Source organism: Anneissia japonica, unplaced genomic scaffold, assembly GCF_011630105.1.
Source record: "Anneissia japonica isolate Jap-2015-1 unplaced genomic scaffold, ASM1163010v1 scaffold410_len604442_cov124, whole genome shotgun sequence".
NCBI lineage: Eukaryota > Metazoa > Echinodermata > Crinoidea > Comatulida > Comatulidae > Anneissia > Anneissia japonica.
Window position 1 is genome coordinate 400,354 of NW_022741567.1, and position 12,933 is coordinate 413,286.

The following is a 12,933-nucleotide window of genomic DNA, read 5'->3' on the forward strand; positions in this document are numbered from 1 at the left end:
GCATAGACCATGTAATATTTTTTTCCTTGAATCGATGAACCCCAAAAATAAAAGGGGGCCGGGGGTTCTCACCGAGAAAATGCTGATTCTCCGCCATGGGTCCTCCCTGAGAAAATGTTATTCCCCGCCACCCCCACCGTTCGTTCCGCCGGCTATGTATACAATCTTGCATTATAGTCTTGCAATAGTTTCGCATTCTTACTTTACTCTAGCCAGCCAATTCAAACACTGCTCAGTTATCAAGATGATTCCCAAGCGAGAATAAAAGTTTATTATAGTGAAACCTAGAAGTAATATTGACATGCAAGCAGCGGGAAAAACACTAAAATTCCTCAAAAAGCTTTAAATAAATTTAAAAGCCGTTGTTTGTACGATGATTTAGAGGCGGTCCTGGAAATTGCACTAATTGAATAAGGAGGGTTGGTGGATGGATAGGAATGTGCGAAAGTGAGTCTTGAGTTCTACCCAGGAAAATGTGGACCTTTGGTAATTTGGAGGGGTGGGGATATGTCCAAGTCAACCCCTCCCCCTGCGTATGGGAATGGATAATTTGACATCTTAAACACGACGTGACGAATAATCAAAAATATAAATCTGCTGCAAGTTTTCGTTAGATATGAATTTGTTTATATCAAACGAAGGTCCATCAAAGAGACCAATTTAAATCGTCATTTCCAACAAACCTGCTATGAATGTGACGTTATTATCACATTGTCCGGCAAGTTACTGTTTGTTCAAACCAAACTGATATCAACCGACTGTTGAAATCTTCTGTACAAACACAGACCGTAACAACTACAGAGGAACGACAAGGGCACCTTGGTAAATACTTGCAGCAAACCATATGCACGATAACCATATGTTATATTTTTGTTGTTGCTGTGAGACAATAAACGACTCTATACGGTGTAATTAAACTCAACTGTACTGTGTACCGTACTCGCGCGAATAAGCGCCCCGTTTGAATAAGCGCCCCTCCTAACGTGAAAATTTCCCTTAAGCGCCCCGTTTGAATAAGCGCCCCCTAATAAGATTTTCTTTTTAGCAAGTCAATAATCCAATCAATCCTGGGACTGTGGTTGTTGGCATGATTTGAGCTGTAGAGTGGAAACACATTCTTCTTTAGTCAATATCGAAATGAGGATATTTCTCTTGGACAGATGAGTGCTCCGATCCCTGGACATACAGTATATTTCCAACTATAATCTTTTTACATATCTGTCTATGTCTAGTCCTACTCCTCTTTTTCTTTTTTCGACCTTGGTTGCCAGATAGTCGACAGGCTTCACGGCCAAACACACGTCATCTCACAGCGAAATTCGGCCAAACTTTTTTTCAATATCGGCCAAAATTCGGCCAGATTTTAATCCGATTAGAAGACAGTTATATTCATTTGAAATACTGCAAAAATTACAGGAAAATCAGGGGCCGTTCGTTTGAAATTCAAGAAATTCAAATAATATACACAGAACAATGTTAAACTTCTTTTAATTAATCTATCACCATAAAATACATGCCCCAGCTACATCATAATATTAAATAGCCTAGGCCCTATGTTCTTTAGCTGCTGACGCCCGAAAATAACCTTATGCGTTTGGGCGATCAATTTTTCTTTTTTTCTTTTTTTTTTCGCCACTCCCCACCCCCTCCCCAAACCTAAATCCGCTTCTGCTATTTAAAATCACATCATTAAGATTGATCTAAATTGATTTAAATGTATTACATATTAACGTACATTGTAGTCGATCTGTAGCAAACATTTTAAGGTCCTGTTATTGGTCAACCCGTTTCTCTCTTTAATTAGAATGAATTAAGTTACATTAGGTAACACAAACTGGCGTTAAAACAAACCTATGAAAACTTTAATAAATACTTTTTATCTAAAATTTCTAAATTCTCATCTGAATGTTATTGTCGCAGTACTTAAAGCAATAAATCAATGTTGCTATCAGAATTATCTTCTTCATTCTCATATGCAACCTAACTCCAGAGTCTCTGCAACGCTTGCTTGAAATTGGAGGTGCCATCGGACCCGGATAAGCACATCGAGCATTTATATATGGCGCTCTACACAAAGAACACTGCAGCACCTAGGGCTATACAATTCAAGTGGGCAATAATAAATCAATTAAGTACAGTATTTAATTTATATTCAAAAGAAATTCAAAAGAGATAGAACCTCCACTAGAATGGAACATATACAAAGACACACAGTATGGTACAAACTTGCATTGAACTTCATAAAAAATATGTATTTCATCCGAACAATTTAAATTAATAAATGTAACTTATCTTTTAAATAAACTCTCTTACCTCACATCAGCTAAAGGGGGAACATAGATTAAGTGTTTAGTGCAAACAAAGGTACATGATTCAGGGGCGGATCCATGATTTGGAAGAGGGGGGTTCAAAACTTTTCCAAAAATACCCAAAATAAAAGGGGGTCCGGGGGTCCTCCCCATGGAAAATTTCCCACTTGAATCCGCCACTGTATGGGGAATCCTTTAACGCTCAGGTGACCTAGGGTTTTAAAACAAATACCGTATAGGCCTATACTCACGTATAAACGAGGCTTAAAATAGCAAACTACGATCGAAAAAAGGGGGTCGTCTTATACGCACGACATTCAGATTTTAGATTTTTATATTCATGTTCGTCTTATGTGGGGATGTTCGTCTGATGTGCGGATCGTCCGTAAATCTGGTTTTCTACTAGGCGAATTTAATCACGCGAATCCAAAGCGTCGTCTTATGCACATGCGCATTCACATTCCTATCGGAGTTTTTGAGAAGCGAAAAAATGCGCAACCAATCAGAGCTCAGGAAGCGACTCCGACTCTTTGATTCGCGCGAATAAATTCGCTTAGTGAAAAACCAGCTTAACACGCTAGCTTACTACTGCTATGAAGCAACTAAATGTTGTATCAATGGAAGCAATTTTAAATATGGGAAAATACGATTTTGGTGGTGAAGATTTAAAAACTCATAAAATGGTGTTATTTGGAAGATTACCCTTGCATTTGGCTCCATTTATCCAGCTAGCCGCAGTATACAGGACCACAAAAAAGTAGTAAGTATGGACGTTATAGGAGGGTAAACAATGGGTATAATATGAAACAATTGTTTATATTATATTAATAATAAATAAATACTTTAAATAATAAAAATAAATAAATAAATAAAATATATTATTAAAAGAAAATATGAATTTGAGTTGGTATGTGTGACGTATTGAAATTGAAAACAATAGAAAGGATGTGCGGCTTAAAAAGGTGTTATGTAGTTAATTAATTTTTGGAAGTGCGGTGTCGGTGTTTCAAAGGGATTAATTTAAATTAAACAATAGGTATAAAACAGTAGAAAGGATGTGCGGCTTAAAAAGGGTGTTATGTATTTAATTAATTTTAGGAAGTGCGGTGTCGGTGTTTCAAAAGGATTAATTTCAATTAAACAATAGGTATAATACAATAGAAAGGATGTGCGGTGTCAATGATAGTATTAATTAATAGTTTGTATAGTAACGTGATATACGGGTGGTACGTCACGATAAGAAGGAATTCTATTGGATGAAAGATATTGGTCACTTACATCGCGGTGACTAGATAGTTTGAATAGCCCGGGTGAACATGAATAGATTGATGACGTTACATCGTGACAAGAGTGAATTCTATTGGATGAGAGATTTTGGTAACTAAGAAAATGCAGTGACTTGTTGTTTTTGAATAGCCCAGGTAAACGTGAATAGGTTTATGACGTCTTGTATTCAATTTTAATTAAGATTACGTCCGATGAGTATAACGAAAAGCCGATAGATATGCGGTCACATGATGTCATGAGTGAAATTAACCAATGAAGGATATGTTAAATTGTTGTTAAATGCGGGGGTATTTTTTAACAATAGTGGTTAAAATAATATATAAAATAATGGTAGTAATAAAATGATAATGAAAATAAAAATAGTAATAAAAATAGTAATGATAATAGTAATAATACTGGTATAAATGTGTGTAAGTAATACAGAATGTAGACAAATACGTGAAGACGGAATTTTCGGAATGGATTAATACGGTATCCAAGGAGGTTGGGTAAGTCACTTTTTTGTATTTACAATCATTGATAAACACATTTAATTCGTGTCTATATACAGTATTATCATCAATCATTACTTAAAAAATTGAATTTGTTTCCAACTCTATAGGCCTATATGTACATAGTTTTTTCCTGAACGTTTCTTTAGAGATAGCGTCAAGCCTAATAGCAACTTTGTATCTATACAACACACTCTGTACAGGATGATATGTGTGAATTATGTGTATGTAGACACACACTTGTCCAGGATGTATCTTTTGTTAGCCGTCAAATGGTGTATTAAAAACCGACAGGAAATATCATGCTGGTGAACTTTACAATAAAGGTGAATTCGGTCAAGAGTCAGATAAAAATGGGAATGGGGAAACTAACACGGAAATATATTTCGTTGTTCTCGTATGACTAGATAGCGAACAAGGTAATCTGGAATACTGGTATTTGTTTTCATGCAACATTTAATCAAATCAAATAATGTTACCTTTTGTCCTACGATGGAAAACGTTATGTCAGTAATTGAGCATCACAACGCGAGATATTAAAGGAATTCCTGGAAGAGCGTTATAAACGAACACGTAATACATGAATTTGTAAATTATATGATGATCTGTATAGTTTGAAACAAAATAAATGAAAAGCTATTGTTGCTTATTGTTGAAACAAATATTAAATGAATTTACATCGTGTACCGGTAGTGGAGCAATAAATTATATGTATACTACGACCCTAAAATCCTGGTATTTTTCAGAGGGGTAGAATCGAGTGTGAAATGGTTACAATAATGATGGCAAAGATGGTGGTGTTGATGATGAGGATGATGATTATGCTGATGGTGATGATGATGTTCAAAAGACGATATATACGAAATATATGCTTAATATGTAAATCAAGGAAGTATTAAACTGTAAACAAACTTTAAAATAAGATAAAGATTTAAAAAAAAAAAAAATCCAAAATACCATATTATAACCAAATTAAAACGACTTTAAAAAAAAAGAAACATTTGTATAGACGTGAAAATGTAGAAAACGTTAAATAATTATATTAGAAAATCATAAGTTCATACACAAGTATCTAAATTACAAACATAGATAGGAACGCAATATTTTAACCAACACTACCACGTAAAACCCCTTTGAAAGCAAAATTACGTACAATACTTCAACTGAAAAAAATTAACACTTACAAGTAAAATGCTTTTATAGAAGATAGCCATATAAAAGTAAAATCCATAGATAAAAACCTAGTCAAATTTAAAAACATGTAAAACATGAATTCAAAATCACATTTAAGAATAATAAAAGAAAAAAAAAGCTTCATGTTAAGCAAGAATATTAATTAGATAAACTATTAAAATTCTGAGACGAAAAAAGATAAAGTCAGAAGTACTTAACACAAAAAAAATTTAAAAAATCACTGTAAGTTAAAAGTAAAAGAATTTAGAATTAGACAAAAATAAATAAATAAAATGCACGAAACGTAAAAAAAAAATCTACGAAGCAGTTACTCCCGAAATACTTAAAACAAGTTAAAAATGTAAAATTTCAAAAGTTCAAACCACAATGTTATTATATGAATTAAAAATTGAAATAAAACAAATAATGCAAAATAATTTAAATAAGGTATAAATATATGATTACAAAAATCCCATATACATATATAAATATACAACCGTAAACAATCAGAAGACTTTAAAGAAAGGATAGAATCAAGTTGGTCTATGTAGAATATTGCAATAAGAGAATAATAGAAAACACGTGTAAGCACTTTTGAAGAACGTATTCATTTGAAATGCGAAAATAGGGAATTGTAAAAACTGTAAAATATGAACTTTAGTTAAATTCTAATCACTGAATTAATAAATATGACATTGATTCCTCCAAAAATATGAAATAAATGGTTTAAGCAATTGTCAAACGTAAGAAAGTAAGGCACAGTGGAGGTAAACATAAAATATACTATAAAACAAACCTTTGAAAAGATAAAAAATAGGCTTTTTCTCTCATATTTAGATATTGCATATTAAAAGAATTTTAAAGCGACTTATCCACAAATGTGATGATTAATCTAAATTGCAGAACACATTGAAGTTTGTAAAAAGTACATCGAAAATGTTAAAATCACAAATTATATTGAAATAAAAGTATATAAAACTTATAAGCAATTCGTTAAAAAAAATATGATTTTAAATTTTGGGTATGGAAGCATTGATGATGAATATGTAACATTAAAAGGTGTATACAGTCTCCACAACCAAGTTCGTCATCGTAATTTTTGTAAACGTCAATCCCTCGTTTCCGATCTTTTGTGTTTGTTATAATATCACTAAGATAGAAATAATCAAATTTTCTCCATTTCTATCATATTGACAGTAGACTAGAATTACTGTCGTTGGTTTTATTAACATGTTTACGGGCAAATTTAGACAACACAGGGTTGAAGTTTTACATATTTAGTGTTATTATTATACTTTGTATACTAGGCTTCTAAGCCTCAACTAGTGGAGTAAATATACTCAAACAAACTGACACCATTCAAATAATTTAATTCTCGAACTCAAAATAATATGATAATAAAGAGGGCTTAATTCCCACGTTTGCCATCATTACTATGTTTGTCATTCATCACTATGACTGAAACCAACATTAAATTCACCACAAATAGATGAGATAGTAAAAAATTAATGTCTGTTTCTATTTAATTCGTTATTAATAATAGGCCTAAGCCTGTAAAATGAAAAGAGAGAACGAATATATTGTAGCTGTAAAATGTATGAAACTGTTAGTAGGGCCTATCAAATAGGGCCTAGGCTTAAATTAAATGACTAATCAAACGTGTTATTTTTGCTTGATTTGCACTTTATGAGAAGTACCAATACTGAGTACGATGGTATTGGTTACCACAAATATGATATTTGAAACGCGTCTATTTGTGGATAAAAACGTGTTTGTTTCAAGGAAATATTGTGCAATTATATTATAACCATAACACTTTTTTTTGTAAGTTTTCAGAGATTGTAGTCGCAACAGATATAGAAATTAGTACAGTACTATGTTGACCTGTTTCTATTTAATTAGGAATAAACTTTTTAAGCCCACAGCAGTGCTCTGTTAATTTATTGTTACTCATGACTCATGTGAAGTATATAGCAATATTTTGTACCACAAAAAAATGTTATATATATGCAATTTTATTGGATCACAACAAATTTTATCAAAACGTACATTCAATGTACCATTACTTTTAGGCAAAAACACAATTCGTGAAAACATTGTAAATCATATGCAACAAAAAAAGAAGTAAAATATGTACGAAAGAAAAATTTGAAAACACACACACGAATAAAACCAGTTAAAAAAAAGAAAGAAAACGTGTACACACACAAAAAAAATGTACAAACAAATTTTTTACAAAAAACATGTAAAATAAATAAATTTTAAGTAACGAAAATAAATATTATGTAAAGAAAATAAATTTCATGTAAGGGAAATAACTTTTATGTAAAGGAAATACATTTTTGTAAACGAAGTAAATTTTATGTAAGAAAAAATGTAAAAATAAAATTTGTGTCAGGGAAATAAAATTCGTGTTAAGATAATACAATTCGTGTCAAGAAAATACATTGTAGGATGTAAAGAAAATAAAAATCATGCAAAGAACTTAAAAATCATTTTTGTTATGTATCTCTAATTTCAAATAATGAGAAACTAATACATCTTATACTGTTTCAATGAAAGCAAAGCTTTTTATTTATTTCATCTATCTGGCATACATATTATACAAATCATCATAGAATTTACAAAAGTAATTACAATAATATACAACTATATACAATTTTTATTCTTACATAAAATTAATTTACTTTACATAAACTTCACCTTTTTCAATTTTATTAGTGTTTAACATTCAGAAATTTAAAATCATATTTTTTTTTAACGAATTGCTTATAAGTGTTATATACTTTTATTTCAATTTAATTTGTGATTTTAACATTTTCGATGTACTTTTTACAAACTTCAATGTGTTCTGCAATTTAGATTAATCATCACATTTGTGGATAAGTCGCTTTAAAAATTAATCTAATTCTAACTTCTTTTACTTTTAACTTACAGTGATTTTTCTAATTTTTTTTTGTGTTGAGTACTTCTGACTTTATCGTTTTTCGTCTCAGAATTTTAACAGTTTATCTAATTAATATTCTTGCTTAACATGAAGCTTTTTTTTTCTTTTATTATTCTTAAATGTGATTTTGAATTCATGTTTTACATGTTTTTAAATTTGACTAGGTTTTGCTCTATGGATTTTACTTTTATATGGCTATCGTCTATAAAAGCATTTTACTTGTAAGTGTTTCATTTTTTTCAGGTTAAGTATTGTACGTAATTTTGCTTTCAAATGGGTTTTACGTGGTAGTGTTGGTTAAAATATTCCTATCTATGTTTGTAATTTTGATACTTGTGTATGAACTTATGATTTTCTAATATAATTATTTAACGTTTTCTACATTTTCACGTCTATACAAATGTTTCTTTTTTTAAAAGTCGTTTTAATTTGGTTATAATATGGTATTTTGGATTTTTTTTTAAAATCTTTATCTAATTTTGTACATTTTTTAGCTTTTTATGTATTTTTGAACTGATAATTGGATACAAATTTTGCTTTTCCTAAGCTTATACATTTACATTTGTCTAATTCATTCTGATTTCGAATTAATTGTTATTATTATTACGTGCTTTGAGTATTTTCAACTCTTTTATGTATTTTGTACGGGTGATAAATATTTATTATTTTCTCTAGGTAAATTTGGAGTTTACTAGGTTAATATTTTAACATTTCTTGTTCATCGATTATATTATATAGTAATTGTAGTTAAAATTAGGTTTGTTTCACATATTTAGGGTTCCTATATTCGGAACTTATATGGTTATCATCTTTTTCTCGTGTTAATTTTTCCTTTGTATACATTTGAATTTGTATTTTGTATTGACGTTTATCAATCTCATTATATAGTTTTACATGGTAACGTTCTTTAAGTAGTTACCTAAAATTGTATGATCATCATCTGTTTAAGTAATTTTGATTAAATTTTAACATTTTATTTTTACATAAACTTGTGTTTTTAACCTATTTTACTTTAGGTTAAATATTTCATTCAAGTTATTATTTGTTGGTTAAATTGTGCACATGTTTGATAATTAATTGTGGTTTTTCATAGGTTATTACTCCCGATTCACAATGTTATTTCTTTATGTACTTTCTTAATGTATTTTATTTAATTTGTAATCTGTTAAAATATCTTTTATTTATATTTAACTGATTTATGTAGTTTAGTTTTAAACTATCTTACATTTTGATTTTAAAGTTTTGTTTGATAAATTTTTTAACTTGAGGAAGTTTCGACAAATTTTTATCATGAATTAGAGATTTATTTTTGAATTTAACTAAATGTTCGGTTCATAATTGTAACTGTTTTTTTTTTTTTTTTAATTTAACATCTTCGAATAAATTGAATAATTTCTATATATTATGAATTGTTATGTGTTTTAATGTTTGTTTACAGTTTAATACTTCCTTGATTTACATATAAATATATTTCGTATATATCGTCTTTTAAACATCATCATCACCATCAGCATAATCATCATCCTCATCATCAACACCACCATCTTTGCCATCACTATTGTAACCATTTCAAACTCTGATTCTACCCCTCTGAAAAATACCAGGATTTTAGGGTCGTAGTATAGTATATTTGTTTCAACAATAAGCAACAATAGCTTTTCATTTATTTTGTTTCAAACTATACAGATCATCATATAATTTACAAATTCATGTATTAAGTGTTCGGTTATCAAACGCTCTTCCAGGAATTCCTTTAATATCTCGCGTTGTGATGCTCAATTACTGACATAACGTATTAATCCATTCCGAAAATTCTGTCTTCACGTATTTGTCTACATTCTGTATTACTTGATCAATCAAATCATTTCTATTTCTATCTTTACATAAAACAGCTAACCTCGCTCCAAACACGAAAACCATAATTATACGGCCCCAGTTTATGATATTATCGCTAAACATTTCTGTTAAAATGTCTTTGAAAAACGTCTCGATATTCTCATTTGAATAAAAAAAAACTTCCCTAGTTAAATTATAAAGATGTTCATTGTGCATTTCATACATCTTTTCGCAATATTAAAAAAAAAAAATACTGTTATATATTCCATGTCATTGCCTAGTTTATATGCCACAAACGCTGAATTTATTTCTCGTGCAATTTTTTCAGCTTCCATGTTCATGTTTTTTCACTCTAAAAACCAAATTATGTTTTAACTTTGAACACAATCTTCGTGGATAGGTATTACATAAAAGAATTGCTTAATTTGATGAAGTTGAAACAACTAAACTTATGTTCTTACCCCAAATTTCTTCTAAATTTATACCCTACAGAAATAAAGGCATTACCTGACGTTAGAAGCGGTTAATTCAAACCATAGGGTCACCAGCGCTCATTGATACATCTAAACCAATAGAAATCGCTCTTTACATGAGCCTATAGAAATCGAATTGTTCATCGCACGCTTTATACATCTTTTCACAATATTTGAAAAAAATTACAGTTCACATCCTCTATATAAATTATTCCATATCATTACCTAGTTTATATGCTACAAACGCTGGATTGATTTCTCGTGCAATTCTTTCAGTTTCCATGCTTATATTTTTTCCTCAAATGACGCTATTTTTTCAAAAATATATACCTAAAAAGTCTCCTTATTTTATAGAGCCTACACTACCATCAACAAACACACATTTATACCAGTGTTATTACTATTATCATTAGTATTTTTATTACTATTTTTATTTTCCATTATCATTTTATTACTACCATTATTTTATATATTATTTTAACCACTATTATTAAAAAATACCCCCGCATTTAACAACAATTTAACATATCCTTCATTGGTTAATTTCACTCATGACATCATGTGACCGCATATCTATCGGCTTTTCGTTATACTCATCGGACGTAATCTTAATTAAAATGGAATACAAGACGTCATAAACCTATTCACGTTTACCTGGGCTATTCAAAAACAAGTCACTGCATTTTCTTAGTTACCAAAATCTCTCATCCAATAGAATTCACTCTTGTCACGATGTAACGTCATCAATCTATTCATGTTCACCCGGGCTATTCAAACTATCACCGCGATGTAAGTGACCAATATCTTTCATCCAATAGAATTCCTTCTTATCGTGACGTACCACCCGTATATCACGTTACTATACAAACTATTAATTAATACTATCATTGACACCGCACATCCTTTCTATTGTATTATATCTATTGTTTAATTGAAATTAATCCTTTTGAAACACCGACACCGCACTTCCTAAAATTAATTAACTACATAACACCTATTTTAAGCCGCACATCCTTTCTACTGTTTTATACCTATTGTTTAATTTAAATTAATCCCTTTGAAACACCGACACCGCACTTCCTAAAATTAATTAACTACATAACACCTTTTTAAGCCGCACGTCCTTTCTATTGTTTTCAATTTCAATACGTCACACATACCAACTTAAATTCATATTTTCTTTTTAATAATATATTTTATTTATTTATTTATTTTTATTATTTAAAGTATTTATTTATTATTAATATAATATAAACAATTGTTTCATATTATACCCATTGTTTACCTTTCATATTTAATAACCTCCTATAACGTCCATACTTACTACTAAAAAATTAGGAATTCCCACCATGAAACAGGGAGTCGTCTTATACGCCAGACATACAAGTATCAACCAAAAATCTTCTAAAACTCGGGGGTCGTCTTATACACGGGTCACCTTATAGGACCTACGCGAGTGTATACGGTATTATTACGGAACCCCTGCGGAATTTCGGGTTCCCGTCACATTTTAAACGGTTGGTTGTAACAATAAACTCGCAAGACTGCTCGCGACTACTAGATTCTACAAGTGCGTGGTTGGCTGGGTTGTTTTGGTCGGAAAGGAGAAATTTTCTCTGTAAATTGATTCTCGAACGAGATAAAGAAAGCTCCCTAATGACTCAAGTGTAATAACTGTATACCGTTTTTATATTTTTAATAAAACCAATTTCTTCTAATTTCAAATACGTTTTCCCCTGATTTTGTGATAATTCGTTATTACGCAAGTGCTAAATGCGTGATTTATGACCTCGCATGTGTTTCTGCAAAATGCGTTTCATCCAATATCACTTTGAAGTGATGCGTGACGGTTGGTAACTATGGCATAGATAACTGCCGGGCCCTAGGTAAAATTGTAAAAATGCACCTGATCGGACATAGAGACAGAGCCTCTAGTGGGGTCTACTCAGGCGAAACTCTGAATGCTTATACGTTCTGAGGTTTTTTAAAACAGATACGGTACGGCATTAACGCTCAGAAATATCTAAAAAATATTTTGTTAAAAAAATCAAAGAATATTGAGAACAACTATGGTCAAGTCATGTTATCGTTTAGGGCCTATTAAGCATTTCATGAATCTATGATATATATTATAATATTGACAACATCAATAGAGAACATATAGGTGGAATTGTGTCCAACCCGTCGTGAAAATGTACTGAATACTCAGTACATGTGAAAACGCTTGCAAAAATAGTACTCGCTGCTTACTTTGGCCGAATTCAACCCTGGCCATCAGGTGCAAGTTCAGTGGTCTAAAGGCATGATGCCAGGCTAGTGATCTGGAGAATGTGGGTTCGAGTCCCACTGGAGAACAACTTGCAAATATATTTTGCAAGTGTTTTCACACGCACTGAGTATTCAGTACATTTTCACGA